Source organism: Zingiber officinale, chromosome 1B (genome assembly GCF_018446385.1).
Source record: "Zingiber officinale cultivar Zhangliang chromosome 1B, Zo_v1.1, whole genome shotgun sequence".
NCBI lineage: Eukaryota > Viridiplantae > Streptophyta > Magnoliopsida > Zingiberales > Zingiberaceae > Zingiber > Zingiber officinale.
This window is the reverse complement of record NC_055986.1, coordinates 159,498,692-159,507,123: the sequence shown is the minus strand read 5'-3', so window position 1 is coordinate 159,507,123 and position 8,432 is coordinate 159,498,692.

Genomic DNA, 8,432 nt, shown 5'->3' with positions numbered 1-8,432 from the left:
CCTTAAAAGATTATGTGAAAACTAATTGGTTTCCCATTAATAAGTTAGTTATAACAGCATTCTCCTTCAACAACTTTAGTAATGGTGCAAATGATAAATAACAAAAGAGGTATATCTGTGGGTAGAAAAAAGATTCCTTAAAACTATGATGAAATACCCAGGTTATACTTTCTTCCATCACCTAACAAAGTCGAACAAACTGGGTACCACCTCACGATTGCGGAGGTTATGTGAGGTGGTATAAAAAGGAAAATTCTCTCCGCTGGCAAGGTACGCAAATATTTGCATTTGAAGTCCTACTTTCCCACACTTTGGCTATTGTTCTTCTTCCACTTTCAAGAGAGAAGACTGATTTGAGTGTCGGAGGGCCTAGCTAGGGATTCCCACCCCGATCTTAGGCCACTAACACTTTGTTGGCTCGTCTGACTGCACATAGGATCGTTGAGGAGTTTCCTTCAGATCTCGAGAAGCTCATTATTCATCAATCAACCATCCATCGGAGTCAGTGCATCATCTCATCACCTTCAGACAGGATCAAGTTTGACGCCGTCTATGAGAATCTTCGCTTGAATATGAAACTTTACGATGGAGAAGGCTGGAAAACTCAATACCGTCACCTTGACACAGGAAGATCTGGAGTTGCTCATCAATGCCAAAGAACAAAAGTTGCTTCAACAATAACAAGCCAACACTGGTGGTATGTTGCCACCACCAAATCTGAAAGCATCAACAACCGCTCATTAAATGGAGAGAGGGGTTTAGGAGGGCTTGCTTGCTCCCTGCGCCTCTCTCACCAACTCGACAATCTCGAGTACTTTTTTGTACACCATTAGAACATATGGGCCAAGGAATAATACCCTAGGAGTCTTTTAGAGAGGTACCTATGCAAGACGGGTACAGAGGAAAAGTTGTGACCAATGATAACTCCTCTGAGCGAATTGCTACTCCATTCTCTCATAGAGTGTTGGATGATTCATTATCCAAGCGTTATCAGAACCTGAATATAGGAGAATATTCAGGAACAACTAATCCGAAGGATCATCTCCTCAAATTTGAGCATGCCACCCTTATTCAGCAATTCATGAACAGTGTAAAATACTGGATGTTCCTCACTACATTTGGCAGAGCAGCCCAGTGACGATTCAAACGATTGCTAGATAACTCTATTCGTCACTTCAAGGACTTTCGTAAGGTATTTCTCCATCACTTCTCCAGCAATCGACAATATCAGAAAACCCCTTGGAGCCTCTTCTCACTTAAGCAGGGGCCCAAGGAGATCATTCGAGCCTATACCAAGAGGTTCAATCAGGTGGCTATGGATGTTCTCACGGTCACTGTAGAGCTTTTAGTAAATGTCTTTTCTTAGGAACTTAATGATAATAATTTCTTCAAAGATTTGGTTAGAAAAGCTCTGGCCAACTTTGACCTGCTGATTGAATGGGCAACTGAATTCATTAATGTTGAAGAAGCTCAAGTTGCTCGAAAGAAGGAGGTGTTAGAGCGTATACTAAAAGCCTAGCTTTTGGTATAAACATTTATCTAGAAATAAGAATCACATTGGTCAAATATCTACATTTATGATAAATGTAGTTGTTCAATTAATTTATATTGTAGATAACATGGTGTGTGGTGTCACACACAGAGGATCATGTTATCAGTACCTTATAAATTATAAACAGTAGCTCACGACCATAATGGAAAGGAACAAACCATTGGAAGGTCGTAGTGTAATTAGGTATTAGTTTATCTTAACTATATAATTACACTAGTACACTTAGAGTGTATTGAGTAGGACCATTAGAGGTCGTTTCTTTTATACTGACTTTATAAAGAAACAAAGACCTCAGTTATTATGGAAGTGTGTGCTCTTAATCCTAATATAATAACAAGCACATATATTTGACATTTATTTCTTTAATTTATCAATGGGGAGATTTAGTTCGATGAATCAATAAGCCCGATAAGTTGAGAAATGATATCACTTATAGTGTGTGTTGTTGACTATAGAAGGAAACTGTGTCCTAGTGATTTAGTTTGAGAATGTCCCCAAGAGGAGCTCATAAGGATTGTCATGTTAAACCCTGCAGGTGGACTTAGTCCGACATGACGATGAAGTTGAGTGGTACTACTCTTAGAGCTAGATATTAATTAAGCGAGTTGTTAGTAACTTACTTAATTAGTGGACATTTGTTATCTTAAACACAGGGAGACTAACACACTCATAATAAGAAGGAGCCCAAAATGTAATTTGGGATTGGTGCGGTAGTTCAATAATAGTTCTTTAGTGGAATGAATTATTATTGATGAAATTTAGTTGTGTGTTCGGGGCGAACACGGGATGCTTAATTTCATCGGGAGATCAAAACCAATTCCTCCTCTCGGTCCCTATCATAGCCTCTAGTATATAGAGATTTATACCCACCGCATACCCACCTTCTTACCCATCCAATGGGGCCGGCCAAGCTAGCTTGGAACCCAAGCTAGGGCCGGCCAAGACCAAGTGGATGAGCCATGTAGGTGGCTGGCCAAAGCTTGGGTCCCAAGCTTAGGTGGCCGACCACTAGAATATTTAAAAGGATTTTTATTAAAATTATTTCTTATGTGGATATCATGATTTTAAAAGAGAGTTTAAAAATTTAAAATTTCCTTTTATAGCTTTCTACAAAAGATTAAGAGAAGAGATTAATCTCTTTCCTTATTTGTAGATTAAAAGGATGGTTTTAATTTTTGGTAAAAACTTTCCCTATTTGTAAATCATCTACATGTTTAAAAGAGAGTTTAAAATTTGAAATCTTTCCTTATTTGTTGATTAAAGGAGGATTTTAAATTTTAAGAAAACTTTCCTTTTTAAACCATGTTCATGATTTAAAAGAGAGTTTAAAATTTAATAATTCTTTTTTATTAGTTTCTACAAAAGATTGAGAAAAGATTTGATATCTTTCCTTATTTGTAGATTAAAAGAGATTTTAATTTTTAGAGATAACTTTCTTTTTATCCACATGTTTAAAAGAAAGATTTTAATTTATTAAATTTCCTTTTATAAACCAATCATGAAGGGATTAAATTATTGGAGAAATTTTATAAATTTCTGGAGACAAATTAGGAAGTTTTAATTAATTAAAACTCTCCTTGTTTATAACTTGATAGTGGTCGGCCATGTAAATTGAGAAAAGGAAAATTGTTTTTAATTAAATAAATTTTTCCTTTTCATGGCAAAAAATTAAGGAAGTTTTTAATTAAATTTCCTTATTTGCCAAGACCAAGGATTATAAAAGAGGGGTAGAGAAGGCTTCATGGTGAACAACCTCTATTATTTCTCTCCCTCTTTTCCTTGGTGTTGTGGCCAGCCAACCTCTCTTCCTCTCTTCCTCTTGGTGGTGGCCGAACCTTCTCTATTTGCTTGGAGCTCTTGTGGTGGCCGGATACTACTTGGAGAAGAAGAAGAAGAAGGAAAGAAAGCTTGTATCCCTTGGAGCTTGGTTGGTGGAAAAAGATCTTCATCTTTTGGAAGCTTTGTGCTTGGCTGAAACTTGAAGAAAGGAGAAGAAGGTGCTTTGGTGGATTCTCATCTCGGAAGATCGTTGCCCACACAACGTCCGAGGTTAGAAGAGGAATACGGTAGAAGATCAAGAGGTCTTTCTAAAAGGTATAACTAGTATTTTTTCTTTCCGCATCATACTAGTTATTTTTGGAAATAATACCAAATACAAGAGGCTTACGATTCTAGTATTTCGAATATGTTTTTCGAAGTTGTGTTCTTTTGTTTTATTTTTCCTTGTGATTTGATTGTTCTTTTCGGTTAACCTAAAGTTATTTTAGGAAATTAAATATTAGATTTCTATAAAAGGTTTTGTCTAGTCGGTGGTGGTTGCTCCCATATCCAAGAAGGCCATGTGCCTCGCCACGTCAGTACTGGGAACCAATTATGGAAATTAATATTTAATGGAATTAATAACTTAAGGTGATTTGGGTCGAACGTGTTAAGTTCCCCAGGAGATCCAAGTCAAAACCTAAAAGAACAAATAGATTAAGTTTTGGATCAAACGTGTTAAGTTCCGCAGGCGATCCAAAATTTAATTTAAAAGAACACATGGTAGCTAGGAAAAGGTTCAGACCTTTGTACAAAATTTTTGTACAGTGGAACCTCTAGGCTTTCCGATTAGCAACCAACAATTGGTATCAGAGCGAGGGTTTTGTCTCTGTGTATTTGGTATTAGTTTAATTATGCACATGTCATACATAATTTAGGCAGGTTAATAGTAGGATGTGCTAACTTTGTGGATGCAGGATCCAACTATTATGGCTTTTAGTTATTATATGTGTGATTGGACCCTTGGACATGTCAAGGGTATTTATCTGTGTGTGCATGATTGTATTAAAATACAGCAGGAGCTGTATTTAGTTTTATTAGGATTTTATTTTTGATCTAGATACATGTACATTCCTTTTATGGAATATAGGATCAAAATGTAAAATTCTATTTATGTCGCGGATCGAATCTTGCAAAGCGTGGAACCTTCTAAGGACCAGAGGCACAGCGGAACTAGGAGTAAGATGGATGCGACAGCTAGACCCGGTGGCGGTGGCCAAATATGGCAGCAGCTTGGGATGACAACACACGGAGGACAACTAGAGATAAAAGCCATAATAGTTGAAAATTAGATTTTCTATTTATTGCTTTTATATTGTGCTGTGTGTGCATGTTAGTATACATGACTAGTAGGCTAGCATAGTTAAAATTCCTCGTTTATAAATAACTAAGTGGGAGAGGGATTTTTAAATAAATCCCATGGTCTCCATTACTGGTTTGTAAGTGATGCAAACAAGCTTGCGTTGGCTCTGAGTGCCTTCCTCCATAACGGATGAGCTTGTTTGTGGATCACTAGAACAGACTTCCATTTTTGGATGACTATAGGAAGTTAATTAAGAGCGTGTGATCTTCCCCAACGGAAGGGGCATAATCTTATTAATGGACTTAGTGTCAAGTAATGGTATACACTTAGACACATCTAATAGTATCCTCCCCATCGGAGTCACTGCTATTATTTGTGTGACCAAATGAAACCAACTATTAATTTGTCATAAAACTAGGTTGACAAGATAATAAAATTAAAGGGTTAAAACCCCTCTTACAAATGATTGATTTTGTATACGTCCACACTAACGTGGCATACAAAATTAACGGTGTTTGAGATAATTTTATTTGTCATAAAGATACGTTGACAAGATAGTTAATGGGTAAAACCCTCCTTTTACAAATGTTGAATTTGTATACGTCCACACTAACGTGGCATGCAAAATTCACGGTGTTTGAGGTGTTGGTGAATTTAAATAATATTGTTTGAGGAATCAATATTTTATTTTAAATTCAAAAAGTTTTTGACCAAATATTTGATCAAAGACAGATCAACTATTAATTTTATTCGTCATAAAGTAAAGTTGACGAGATAGTAAAATTAATGGATAAAATCTCCTCTTTGATTTTGTATACGTCCACACTATCGTGGCATACAAAATTCATGGGGATTTTAAAGAATTGATCTTGACCAAATATTTTTGTGATTCTTAGGATTTATGATGTTTGTCAATCCCCAGTAGTCATACTATAGAAAGGACTTAGTAGTCCCAATTGTAATGATTGGAAATAGGACTTGGACATTAAGGTAGACTGTCTTCTAAAGAACTAAGAACAATTTAGGTGTATTTAATTCATTAGTTGAAACATGTCTAGTGGTGTTATCTACCAGAACCTGGAGTGTAGATACAAGATGCCATTAATCATGTCTGCAATTCATTGCAGGGTTCCAGGAAACCCGACAACTAAATGAAAGGTAAATCACCGTCCACATGGGTACTACTGTAAAAGTGGTAGCTGTTGCAGTGGGAGATGTTTATCCTTTGATAAGAATAAAATATGGATTTTAAGTAATTGTCTTTACGTACCAAGTTTAGAAAGAACCTGATTTCAGTTTCTAAACTATTATAGATATTGTGTCTATTTTGATAACAAAGTTGTTATCAAGAAAAATAGGGAAGTTATCTATTTTGGTATGATGGTTGACAATTTATAGTCCAATAACTCCCACGATGCAACAAATGAAAATTAGTAACACATCTTCTAATTTTAAGAGAAAGCAACCTTCGGAAATGAACCAATTATATCTTTGGCATCTAAAGCTAGGTTATACTTGAGTAGGATTCATTGGTAGCTGATGAACTTTTGGGTTCATTGATAGTGGAAATCTTTCCAACCTGCGAGTTTTACTTGGAAGGAAAATAACCAAGAAGCTTTTAAGTCCAAGGGGTATGGAGTCAAAGATATGTTGAAATCGGTTCATTCTGATTTGTGTGATCCTATGACTATCCAGACAAGAGGTAGTATTGAATATTTTGTCTAATTTATAGACAACTATTCAAGATACAAATAAATTTACTTAATGTACCGCAAGACTAAGTACTTTGATTAGTTCAAAGAGTACAAGGTTGATGCGGAGGAATAAAGTACAAAGTCACTATGGAAGATCGTAGTGGCAAGTACCTCTTGAGAGATTTTAGGAGTCACTTATCAGAAGTTGGATTTCAATCCTAACTAACTGCATCTGGTACACCCCAACAGAATGATGTAGTAGAAAGAAGGAAAAGAACTCTTATGGAATAATTAGATAGATGATGAGTTATTAAGAAAATTACCAAATTTGTTTTAAGGATAAACTCTGAAAATGAAAGTGAACATAGTGCCTTCCAAGTCATAACTCTCTACTCATATATTATTGCTGAATAGGCGTAAGCCTATTTTGAAGCATATTCGGATTCAGGTAATCCAGCATATATGTTAAAGAGAGATAATGATAAGTTGGATAGGAGTTCACTTGTTTGTAAGTTATCCTAGATAAACAAAAGTAGGTTTATAGTCTTAAAAATCAGAAGGTCATTGATAACATCAATGACTGATTTTTAGAAAAGGACTATATAATGAACCACGTGCTCATAAGTAAATTTGTTCTTAAGAAAATAATAAAAGACATGTCTAATCTAGTACCAACTGTACAAGATGAGATACCACAAGAAAACTGCAACACGTATCACAAATGATACACAAATTACAGAAAATGCCTTGTCGTAGTGGGAGGGTTGTTAAGCAACCTTAAAAGATTCATATTTTGGGAGAGTTTTTGAACTCGATCCCTGAAGGACATGAACCTGATCTCCGGACATATGACGAAGCACTCCAAGATAAATATGAAGCATCTTGGCAAAGAGTAATGAATAATAGAATTAGAATATATGTATTCTAATAAAATCTGGAAGCTTGTAGAACCACCAAGTGGTGTAAAAGCCTTTGGGTGTAAAAGGTCTATAATAGAAAAAGTGGGATAGACAGGAAGGTAGAAACCTTCAAAGCAAGGCTTAATGAAAAAGGAAACCTTTTTCACTAGTAGCCATGCTTAAGTCTATCCGGATTCTTTTATCTATTTGGTAAGTGGATGTCAAGACAGCATTCCTTAATGGAAGTCTTGAAGAAAGCATCCATATAAAGCAACCAGAAGGGTTCATTGCAAAGTGCTAAGAGCATCTTGTGTGCAAGCTCAATCAGTCTATGGACTGATACAAAGCTTCAAGGTCTTGGAACATCCAGTTTATCAAAGTAATCCACACCTATGGATTTATTGAGTAAACGGATAAAGTTTTGTGTATACAAAAGATGTGATGGAAACGTGGTGGTATTTCTTGTACTATACGTAGATAACATTTTTGGTAGTTGGAAACAATATCAAAATGTTGTCAGAAGTAGGAGTATGGTTGTCCAAATAATTCGATATAAAGGACTTGGGAGAATGTATATATTTTTAAGATCAAAGTAATAAGGGATCACAAGAAAAAATATATTTATTCCTAGCTTGATACATCGGAAAAATCCTTGCTCGTTTTAAGCATGCAAAACTCCTCAAAAGGTTTCTTACCTTTTAAGCATGGAGTGTCTTTATCTAAAGAGATGTCTCCGATGACATTAAAGGAGATTGAGGACATGTAGGCAGTTCTTTATGCTTCGGCAGTTAGACAACCTAATGTATGCTATGCACGAGATCTGAAATTTGTTTTGCCAAGGGCATAATTAGCAGATATCAAAGTAACCCTTGACAAGGACATTGGACTGCAGTAAAGCATATATTAAAGTACCTTAGAGGCGCTAGAGATTATATGCTAGCTTACAAGGCAGTTAATTTGGTCATAGTGGGTTGCATGGATTTTAGCTTCCAATCGGATAGGGATAATAATAAGTCAACCTCGGGGTTTTGTGATTACTTTAGGAGGTATAGTGATAACTATGGAAGAGTGATAAGCATAGGTGTTTTTCTGGACTCCACCATAGAAGCTTAGTATATGGCAAGCCTCTGAGGTAGCCATAAAAGCTGAATGACTCAATAACCTCA